We start from the raw sequence: 13,030 nt of genomic DNA, 5'->3' as shown, positions 1-13,030 counted from the left end.
CGCAGAAAATGATAAAAATAATATAAAAAAGTTAAACTAAAATTTCATAATTGTATAGTTTTAATAACTCAGAGTTGATTCGTAAAAGCTTAGTTGAGGAAATTCCGTATATTGGCTACGCGCTTTAAGTAGAGTAAGGCGGGGCACAAAGGTCCAATGTAACTTTTAGCAATTATATTGTGAAAAACAAATTAATAATCTTACAACAAATAACGCATATCAAACAAACAATTATATGACTATGTTTCAGCTAAATAACTGTAAAAATGTGTTTTTGTTGTTTTTCAAAAATTTGTCACCTAGTCTTTTTTACCTCATAGGCGGGGTAAAATGGGACGTCCAGGAGTTAAAGAGATTCAATGTCTTATTATTAATAGGATTTTACGAAATAATAGCTACTTTCAACTCATGCAAAATATAAATTTTATTGGTACATTTCTTACAAAGATATAACGCTGTATATAGCAGACTTGGAATAACTATTTATTTAGCTCACCTTTTGTAAAATTGCTTTTTTAACTTAATTTACTTTTTTATTTACTATTTTTATTGTTTACACCTTTGCCAGTTGCTATTGTTAAAAAATTCTTAACTTCACTTGTTTTTGAGAATCGGTGGTAAACCTTTTTACCCGCTCTACCTAACATTGTACCTACATAAAAATTAAATAGTTACCATAAATTAAATTTTTTTTTGTAAATATCGTTTTGCCAATGAATTATCACGATCGGTAAGTTTGCGTCGCAAGTGGCCAATAACTCGTGAGATGAAGGAAGATGCGAATATGAAGGCAACTCAGCACGCGCCCGTTTATGATCTATCATCGTTAACGGTATCCCGCGAGAGTATGCGTTCGATTGTATGCGTGATGTGTGTAAACATATAAATAACTTAATATTATTATCCCGTGCAGTATGACACACGCAAACCGAATCATTTTTACGGCCCGCCAAACGTCATAAAAATGTTGACGCTCTGTATATGCGACTGGTCCGGCGGGCCGCGAACCGGCTCGCTAGAGGAACGGTCCTCTTATCACAACTTGACGACACGCAAGATAAATAACCCAACGATAAATGCTGATTGAATGGAAAAACGCTATGGCTGTCAGCTTTTGTAATAGATAAAGATTTGTTTAAAATAGGTACTGATATTAGTTTCCTAATTATATATGTTTTTCACAATATAATTGCTAAATAATTTTACTAAAGATAGTCAGATACATAGTTTGTTTGATATGTGTTGTTTGTTGTGATATAATTGATTTTGTTTTCATAATATAATTGCTCAAAGTCAACCCTGTACAATTTTGTAGTATTATATAGTTAATTTTTGACACAAATATTCAAGATTCACGTTTGTAGTGTTTATTCAAAATCGACCACTGGGACTGTTTAGAAAATTCTTTAAATCTATGAATACAATTACGTAGAAATTGGCATAAGATTGTTTTGGGGTATAAATATTACGTCTGTATTACACGGTGAAATGCACAATGTTTAAATATAGGTATCTTTGTGTATATGTGTCTTTTCGTAGGTATGGGTTGGCTACCAAAATCCTCCGCGATCCTACAAGATGCAAGCAATCATTTCCCGAGTTTATACGACAGATAATTCCGCTAAAAACATTCGCATGTAGATTACTTCACTGAAATCATTTCAAAGTGCATGTGTCCGCACTCCAACCGCGGTAACTTATATACTGAATTTTGTTTAATTTATTGCAATACTTGTTTTCGAATGACTATTATCGCGTTTGCATGCACATACGTTTAAATATAAATCCCACGGACTTCTAAATGGCCACTATTCAACATAAATAATGGCTATAAATTTTGAGTGTGATGCTTTCAAAATTTCAAATTAACGATGTGCTTATTGCTCGTTCGTTTTCTTTTCTCTGTATACCATATGAACTATTTCCTTATAATTAATTTCTCTTAAAATATGTATCATTTCCGGCCGATTAAAAATCTAAATGTGGTGATACGCAACACGCACCTTAATTATTAGAGTAAATATTTTGATTATTCCACAACGACGTGATAATTTAGCTCGGCCGAAACGTTTTATCTGGGTTATATAACAATTTTTTATAGTTTAAATATTTAGTACTTACATATGCAAAAATTAATATGTCGCATTAATAATGTTCAGTATACGAGTTCATTTTAGTTAAATTGTTTTTCTTAGTCAAGCGATAAATTGGCAGCTATACAATATTTTGTAATATTTTGCCATTGGGTATGAAAGCGTTATTCTTTGGAGCGCGCCTCAACACGCGATGGCCGTGCTTCAAAAGTTGATTTTCGATGGCCATAAATCTATATTTGAAACACAAGCGTAAAGATTCAAACGCTGACACAACAAGCATTTACTCACGCATTCATGCGTTCCGATCTAAATATAAACAACTATACTTATATCTGAATAAATATTAACATACGAACATAATTGAAGTAGCACGATATTCCAAAAATAATAGTATTATAAGGCAGTTGTTTTTTAACTTGCCGCAGGGTAAACTAGAATGAATTTTTCTTTAAAACTTGAAAACTCTCAAAAATTCTTATCTTCAGTTTTTAAAAATTTTAAATTACGGTACGGAAAGTATCAGCAATTTTCTTGGAACGATGCCGTGCACTACTTGTTGAATGCATAATTTTATTTATCGTTTAGTTAAAAAATTAATAAATTAATAAATAGAAAATTTAACATAACAGAGATTCTGGGTATAAATCTCACGGTTTTTTTATAAACTCACTTTTATTTGAAATTCCGAGTTGGGGCTAGTTGAGCATAGTTGCTATACTTGTTCTGTCACTAAGACAATTACCATTAACTTCCAGAAATTAATTATTATTTTTAAGATTTAAGCTAAGTCTATGAGTAATGATATAAAGAAATAATGATTTTAAACAGAAATACTGAATATATGGGTAAAATAATTCCTAGGTTAATTAATCGTTAATTATTCAAAGCAAATTAATATAAGTTTTGTTTTCTCTGTCCATAAAGACTATAAATATGGAACTGGTTATTAAAAACTTATTTTTTCTCATCACTAATCGACATTGAACCTATAATTTCATTATACTTTCTTAGTGCTCAACTTGCCCCACCTATGGGGTACATTGAGCATACTTGACTTTTTGCATTTAAACAGCTGTAGCTTTTAAATTTTACTTATTACCAAAAACTAGTATTAATACTTTTGTTAAGCGATAAACAACAAATCCATTAAGCCGTATAGCAATTTATTGAGACTTTTCATTGAGGAGCTACATCCGTTTAAGTAAAAATTTGCTCAACTAGCCCCGCCCTACCCTACTTATATTGTAATAAGCAACTGTAAATGCTTAAAAAATCATGTAATGAATGCGCATCTATCTACGATTTTAATTTGAATATTTGTACAAAAGCCACCGCAACACAAATGTTTGATATGTTTTGATAACACAAAATCCACACAGGTAGCGAGCGTAAATCATGCCGCAAATAAAAAACACAGGCCGTATCCCAAATACAATGCTATCAGATTAAGATGCCTTGTTGCATATAGATCTTCGTTCGGTAGCGCGATGGCATTCACCCGGTCCACGCAACCATTAGACGACGTACCCGGCTATTGGCTGCTGCAGCGCGGCCAATTGTAAAACACGCGACGCACCGCATGCTCCTGTCTTCGACCATATTCCTATCCTGAGTTTGGGTCGTTGTAAAGATACTTTATTTTAAAAAAATAATTAATGCATATTATTCTATTTAACTTAATAATACTAAATAATTATTCTATTTTAAATTTTTATAATTATTTTAAAAAAATGTTATTTTTATTATCATTATTTTTTTGCTTGTACATTTTGTTATGAATAATGTGACAAATTAAAATTTATTTGTAGGACATTATTCAATGTTAATCAAACTTGTTTTATTTACATCTTGACTATATCCAGAATACCTATATAGGGTAGGGCGGGGCTAGTTGAGCAAATTTTTACTTAAACGGATGTAGCTCCTCAATGAAAAGTCTCAATAAATTGCTATACGGCTTAATGGATTTGTTGTTTATCGCTTAACAAAAGTGTTAATACTATTTTTTGGTAATAAGTAAAATTTTAAAAGCTACAACTGTTTAAATGTAAAAAGTCAAGTATGCTCAATGTACCCCATAGGTGGGGCAAGTTGAGCACTAAGAAAGTATAATGAAATCATAGGTTCAATGTCGATTACTGATGATATAAAATAAGTTTTTAATAACCAGTTATATATTTATAGTCTTTATTGACAGAGAAAACAAAACTTATAGTATTTTTCTTTGAATAATTAACCAAAGGTAGAATCAACAAAACAATATCGTATCTTAGAAATTATTTTACCATTATATTCAGTATTTTTGTTTAAAATCATTATTTCTTTTTATTATTACTCATAGACTTAGCTTAAATCTTAAAAATAATAATTAATTTCTGGAAGTTAATGGTAATTGTCTTAGTGACAGAACAAGTTTAGCAACTATGCTCAACTAACCCCAACTCGGAATTTCAAAATAAAAGTGAGTTTATAAAAAAAACGTGAGAATTATACCCAGAATCTCTGTGCATATTAAAAGTACTATAATTATATGGAAGAATAACATTTACCCGATTAAAAATGAATAACATTTGACTAAACCAGACGAAAACTCGTGATGAATTACTTTTTTACTTTTTGGTCTCAAAATAAACAAAACGCCCGTGAGCCTCACTCATTTGTCCAGCGGCCACTAGCGATGGCGGGATGTTTATTTCTCCCAAATCTCTATATTTCCGCCATATAATGCCAAAACGGACTGTGAATAGTTTTCGAGATATTTCGATTGCCCAACTTGCCCCTATGCTCAACTAGCCCCGCTCTACCCTACCTATCTACAATCAATTGGTTTGTAGTTTTTGTTAAAATACAAAAATGAAACTAGGCGTAAGTGGCATTTTGCCTTAAGGCAAGTTGCATGAACTTTCCGATATATGTAATAATTATCCCAATCAACCAAAATTGACATTATCTATTTGAATAAAATATTTAACTGCATACTTTGAAAATTACTTTTGCTTTCACTAAAACCTAATCAATCAAACGACGACAAAATTCAAATTTTGACTCATCCCGTCACAAAAGCCACTTTTGACACAAATTTTGACATTTGATACACTTTTAAAATTAAACCACTGTTCATAGGGCAGTAATATTTTAGTATGTTTAATAATACCATGATCTCTATAATTATGAAAATTTTTATCAAAATCATTCATTTTTTCTTTTCAACATTTAATTGATACATTTATCAACCAATATCTTTCGAACACTTTTTGAATTTTTAATATCGATTCAGGATTGACGAAAAAAAGTTTTCACTTTTCTACTAACTACACAAAAACGGTTTGGCTGATCGTTGTGAAGAACTAATTAACGCTAATTATCAACTAATTAAATTTTTAGAATCGGTGCTACCGTTTACGAGAAAACGTAGACGAATGATTGAAAAATCGGCTAACATACACACACACATACTTCTTCCAAATTTGCTCATGACATTTAAATATATTACTACGGCGCAACTATAAAAATTTACAAATACTTTGAAATAAAGAACAAAGTTTATTTAAGAGTCTATAAAATTCAATCTGCCCCATATATATATATATATATATATATATATATATATGTGTGTGTGTGTGTGTATGTGTATATGCGGTTTCAATTTGTTATGTATTGTGTACCTTAATTTCTCATCAAGAACTCATCTTAATCAAAAACATAATCCAACCGGAATGTGAACCCTCCGCTGTGTGTAAAGGACTTGAGTGTTCACGTACAAGTTTCTCATTAAACGATTACGTCGTCTCTTGTGTTATCCTGTACCAAATTAATAATCAACGCAACAGCGTCCATTTCATCGCGACCAGTTTGGTAACTTTTGCCGCGCACTCAGGTCGTTGAAATCTCTACGACGCGCCGCAACTACAAGCGCGGTTTTGTAAGATTGCCGCAGATCGTGAACAAACTAGTTCAAAATCAACGTATTTTGCGTTCTTAATGCTCTAGCAAATTATATTTTGCAAAGAGTGCAACTTATAGTCTGTACACTCCTATTGTATTTATTTTTGCATACAAATCTATAGATATTGAAAAATGCTTATTTGATTCATACATTCACCATTTTTTGTTACATTATTTTTTATTTTGTCTGGACGTAATTTGGTCATACTATGTTTGTCACAAATGTCTTCATCTTCATCTTCATGGCAATGACCTTCTGCTGTTGCAACCCCTTAGATGGCGGTAGCACAGATTCTGGCCTAGCTTCCATTCTCTTAAATAAGTAACAAATACATATATAATCTTTAATATTTATTTTTTTATTATTCCTCATAAAACCAAAGACTTTTTCCCCACATTCTTTGGTTATTTTACAATAGGTTATAAGTTCACACTTTATCTTCATTGCTATTTAAAAAATATTAAAAATACCAATTTTCCAGTAAATTTTTTTAATATGCTCATAATAACATTTAACCAATTAACTGTGACTGACGTATATACTCGTCATGGCAGAATTTTGTATACTCGTCATTCGTATAAAACTTAGACCATTGGCTAATTCGATTGCAATTAAAAAAATCTCAAATTTCAAGATATTTTGGATATTTTGAGGCTATGCCGGTATAAAATAACTAGTTGTAAGTGGAATTTTACCTGAATTCTGACCACACAAACTCGATAAAATAAATATTTTTATAATCTGTGCCTATGTATCATCTTTATGACTTAGATTTTGGTATTGTATAAAGGGGTATATCAAAATGCCATCTGCGTTATTCTGATATATATACATCATATATTGTATTGATATATATTTTCAGTGTCTAAAGACTTTAATAGAGTGCCATAAAATTTACAGTTTTCAGTACCTTCTCATTTTTTAATTGCATTTGTTACGCTGCAATAAACATTACATATATAAAAGTTGTGTTGTCAATGAATAAATTGCGCCGACAAATAAGAAGGGTGTCCATTGATAAGATATCGGCCACGTCTTATACACATTCATCATATCCTTTATTGTAAAAGCGTTATTATTGTTATTGTTGTCGTTATAAATCTACAGAGATATACCGCTCGTAAATAGTGTGTATGCAATCATGTATCAGAATGTGTGCGGGTAATGCGTCTATAAACACCTCTACGATCCGTAGTAAGTAGCTTTATTAGGCTGCGATTAATTTTATGATGGACATTAACCGTATTCTTTTTATTATTACGCTTTATAGTAAACAATCGCGCTTCAAAACCGTATAGGTCAAACATAACTCGCGTTGTTTTGTAATCGATCACACAGCCGTCTGCTTTTGAGTGTAATAGTGGCTTACACGCGCCCGTCGAGCAAATGCAAGCAAATCGATGGTAATTTTATAGCAGCTTTATGCGTGCTACAACTAAACCGTGCCAGTAATGTATTTATAACGAAACTTGAATCGGCCACTCCGTCTGCGAAATTGTTTCTAGTGCATTCAAAATACGAACACTTCAAAAACGATTCCGGGCTATTTTAAATTAACGCTTGAAAATAATCTATTCTATGGATATTTTTTACGAATAATTAATTATATTATCAAATATGAAAAACATTATATAAACAAGTCATAAAACTAAGGAATTAACAATCCACTAGTGATGCATTGCATAGTGCCTTAATGCAAACTTTCCGTACTTTTTTTTTTATTTTTGAATTTTTTTGAAAATCTTCAATTTTTTCTGAAGATCGTGCTGCGTAGCTATTTTAGAGACAAAATATCGAAGCCGCGTCGCAGAATAACATTATAAATCTTTATACGGAACCCATAGAAATGCAAACAAAATTCTTATTATTAAAATCTCTGTTAAATATCTGATCATTTGATGTGCATATGCCTAATAATCATTTTTGACCACCAAATGCATTTACTTTATTTTTTATATTTAATCTCCGAAACCGCCAGATCTGCATACTATAAGTTTATTTTTAGTAGAATCATTTTAGTTTCTAAATAAAATATAAATATATGCCAACATAATCTTTGATGAATATAATAAAACCAAAATTCACCCCAATCAAGATTAGTGTGCAGTAAAGCAACAATAAAGTCCATTGTGACATATATGTATCTTTTCTGCCGAGTACTTATTCTAAAAGCGGCGAAACTTTGAACGCTGAGTTAAAGAAACAAATCCAATAAATCAAGTTCTGTCACATTAAGCTTACGATCAACTAGGTGTGATTTAGTGCATTCGTTTTGTCGTTTGTTTGTAAACAATAAATTATGTTTGTCAAATATCGGTTGATATTTACAGACTACTCTTTCGGTTGTAACAGATTGGCTTGCCATAAACCAAGTTATTGTTTCTATAAAATTACGTTTATGATTTTTGTAAACAAACACTGTTGTCGTAATATTGAGCTTTGATCTAGTGCCAAAGCTTTGAATCGAAATTTGAAATTTCCATTCTGATTTACATCAAACACACACACACACATACATACATATATATATATATATATATATATATATATATATATAATAAAGCCAGCCAATTTTTATATAAGGTCATTGTGTCATTTTGTCCATATATACCATTTTGCCCGTATTTCCCTTACTAGCTTAGTTTTTTTTTCTTTTAATTTGTGATATATTTGTAATCTCTATATTGAACAATGTTTAAATCGTACAAAGTGTGCATATCGAAATTGATATTTACAATACAAAAAATTCTTGTAAATATTTTTTTCAGATTACTGTACAAAATAAGAAATGCTTAACTTCACATGCTTCATTTGATAAAACTTGTTTGTCTTGTTCATAGGCAAGCATTTTGTTTTTAAGAGAACAAACCGTCACTATCGTTATCTCTCTATGGTGTATGTTATGGAAAAAAAACACAATATCTAAAAGTTCAACTAGGGGCAAGTGAAAGAAAATGTACGACACTTATGGAGCGCCGTGTGCACGCTTTGCTCCTCGTTGCAACAGCTAAGCTTGCTAGAACCTCAACATCTATTGGCGTCATAAAAAATATACTAACGAAACACTGACGTGTCACAGCAAGGAAATAAATAATCTGGAGCATAATTCGTCTAACAGATTATATTGAAAACATATTTAGACGAAGACGAAGTGCTGTGGCATGAACCCAATTGAATGACATGTGGGGGAAACTGAAAGCCGGCGGACGAAATTTTTTTTATATAGATAATTGCTTTATTTCTGGGTAAATGAAATATTTATCATTGAGTAATAATAAGACTTAAGATTTAATATTTGTAAATCTAGCTTATCATTTATATTAACCAGTTAACAGTGGCGCTCACATCGAACTGTGCGCACAGTTTTGTATCATATGAATCTAGCTCATGACGAGTATATTCGTCAATTCTAGGGTACGTTGCGCTGGTAAAATTTTGGATTAAAAAGTTGGGTTTATTTTACAAAATTTAAGAATGTTATTTCCACGTTTTACTTTCTATGTAACATCACCATATATTGCATACGTATCAAACTAAAAGCGGAAATGGAATATTATACATGTAAATGTAAGAAAGTAAGAATAGTCTTTGGTGAAAAGCAAAAACTATTTTCAAACTAAATAATAGATTAATATCTTAATTCTTATTGATATTAAGTATATTATTTCCACATTTTATACAACTTGCCTTAGGGTGGAATGTGACTTACAACTAAATTTTATACAGTCATGCCTCAAAACAATTTAAACAACTTTATATTTCGGAATATATTTTGTTTTTATTTTTAATTTTAATTTAAATAGCAAAGGGTCACTGTTCTATACGTTTAACGAATACACACGTCAATGCACAAAAATTTCATGACGAGTATAATCGTCAATCCCAATTATCTAATTGAATCGTGTAACATTATCATTGCATATTATTATTATTTTTGAATAAGAAAATGTTGTTTATACCTGCGATAGATAGGCAAGGAACTAATCAGTGAAAGAAAACCGAAATGCTTATGGGAGATGAGTGTGTTCGAACATACAGCCTTGAGGTAGAGGTGAATGAAATATAATCAAAATGAATATATAGGGTGGAAATTTATAATCTTTCAAAAGCAATATAAATGTAGAATACATTACGTTTTAAATGACACATTTTAGTATGATTTATTTTATTCTACCAAAGAGTAAAATATAAAAATTTTACATGTATATTTTATTAAAACACTATATTTCACGTATTAGTATAATTTATAAAAAAACATTTTATTTATGCTATCTAAATATTTTATTATATTGAATTCTTTCATATACATTTTTATTAGAAGTGAAATAAATCTTTAGCAAATCAATCAGAACAAGTAATTTGATTTTTTTATACATTTTGATGCTGGTTGTGCATTCCATATGTCATCCTATATGTTTCTATATTTATCTTGTATTAGTTCATATATCATGTAACATGTAAAAGTTGCACATGTAGCGCCTACGCAAAGGGTATACGTAGACAACGAGGAGTAAAAGTTAGGGCGCCATGCTTGTCTGCGTGCAGGAAACGTAGAAGGATTTGTGTATTTGTCTTCCTTTATAAATATTTACAGTAATAAATTATTCGAAGCATATGCAGATATACGTGACCGGGCGTGGTGGATCTTTCAAAATGGTTTCCTTTCCAATTTACGTGATTTTTCCTCAAATGTCAAGAGTTTTAATAGAAATAGAAATTTAATGTCTTTTTCGAATCTTCGTCACGGTAGATATATTTTTTTTAAGATTTGCATAAATTTATGCTATAAGAGACACGTGTGGACATGTATATTCATAATCTTGCTGCAAAAATGTTATAGAAATATTTTTGTACAAATATTTTATTGTATTTTGAAAGAAATATTCATCAGCAAAGGTCAAAAAACTATTAATTTAATTTATTCTTGTGAAATTGCTTTGTTAATTTACTTTTTTATTTACTATTTCTTATTGTTTACGCCTGTTTCAATATATAGCGCAAAATTTTTTCATTTGATTGAGTTGGATCTTTTTACTTCAACCACATGTATGGTATTCTAGATGTTATATAAAAAATGATTGAATTTAAAAATAACAATACTTCTTACAATACAATTGAATTACATTACAATTGAATATCTAAAAATAATATTCATTCCCAAAAACCACTAACGAAAAAAAAAACTTTTGTTATGAATATTGATACATTTTCGTTCATCTTCTGATCGCGACGTCGTAAGAATTAGGGTGATTGCTGGTTGTACATACTTTTTCTTTTCACTTTAAAATAGTATCAATGTAAAACTATATACTTTGCTTGCTTTTGAGATAATGATGGTGGACCTTTTTACCCGCAAGCCTTTAAGCTCCATTCTACCCTATATAAATACTCTTTTCGTAAACTATTTTATATAAAAACTCTATATTCATATAAAATTTGAAATATATTTAAAATGATCTATGTTGAGATTTCATATTTTAAAATTCACCCCACATTTTGATTAGATAAGTGAATTTAAAGAGTATCCGGGTTTACCATTTTGCAGGAACATTTTGCGGCTTCAGAGCGTGCTATTCGGTACGTCTGTGGTATATATGTCTAATACTTCCCAAAAGTAGGATTTTTAGTGGAAAAGTTGGCAATAGCATTGAGTCAGTTCAAGACTTGGCGTCTTTAGGGGGATCAGATGGAGTTTGAGTTAGGCAGCCCGTGGCATGTTAAGCGAGTATAGAGCGCGGCGCGCCGCTGAGCGGAATGGCTTCTTGCAATGCGATCGCGGTATGAGAGTTCTCTTGGAACAGCGCAAACGCGTATAAGTAGCGTATATACAGCGTATATCCGACTAGGGCGAAGCGAAAAGAAAAAAAAACGAACATACGATTCAACCCCTTATAGCTATCGCGAGCTGAATTTAAATGAAGTTTACGTATTTGGAAAAGGAACACGGGTTTTGCGAGCTTGCATAAGAAGCGCGCCGTGAGGAATATATAGTAAGCACTTATATGTGTACGACGTCGTGCCTCGAAACTCGTGGCATATGACTGGGAATACAAAATAAATGTTTTATGCCATGTAAATTTACTTATATGTATAAGTGTATCGCAACCTCTGTAATATATCTCAATAACACTGGTAATACGTGGAGCAAGGACGCAGAGTATCATTGTGCTGGTTGTATGTATTCCAACATTCGCGTGTGGCGTCATCATACATCGCTCTGTTATAATTGCATTTAAAGCCGACACATGAACGACTTGTGCGATCGCGATCTAAATTCGCAACAAACTTATACCGAACAAAACATTTTTTTTCTCAGTCGTAAAATTCAATTCAAGAGCTTTTAATCGTCGATTCTAAAGCTCTTACAAGTAAGTCAACAACGATAAAATTACCATAGCGAGAATATATGATGCGTGTGTACTTATGTATAATAAAAATTCAGCGGGGTATTTTACTTCCTGAATTACGGTCTCGACCCGAAGTCCGGAACAAACGAAACAGCTTTTTTTCGACGAAATTTCTCTGTACTTTCCATTCCACGGTCTGAACAATTTTAGCATATAACTCAATCTTTTCAATATCATAGATCATTTTATTACTCAGTGCTCCGCGGAAAAATTCAAGGCAAAACAAGTGAAAACTAAAATTTTATGTTATCACATAGGGTAGGGTGGGGCACAAAGGTCCGATTTGACTTTGAGCCATTACGTTATGAAAACCAAACCAATTACATCACAAGCAAATAACACATATCAAACAGAAAACTATCTGAGTATGTTCAGTAAAACTTCCAGCTAATTTAATTAATTGATCATTGCAGAAATTGGTTTTTTGTTTAGAATTTTGCGGTTGTGCGGTTTTGCAGAATTTGTCACCTGGTCTTTTTCAACTCATAAACGGGGTGAAATGGGACGGCCAGGGAGCACACAGAGTCAATGTCTTATTTTTAATTTTAAAGGGATATTACGTAATAATAGCTACATTATAC

The sequence above is a fragment of the Ctenocephalides felis genome, unplaced genomic scaffold (genome assembly GCF_003426905.1).
Source record: "Ctenocephalides felis isolate EL2017-DRISC unplaced genomic scaffold, ASM342690v1 CF-g0.4_SCAFFOLD_01886, whole genome shotgun sequence".
Taxonomy (NCBI): domain Eukaryota; kingdom Metazoa; phylum Arthropoda; class Insecta; order Siphonaptera; family Pulicidae; genus Ctenocephalides; species Ctenocephalides felis.
The sequence above is the reverse complement of the archived record's forward strand: the minus strand, read 5'-3'. Positions refer to the sequence as shown.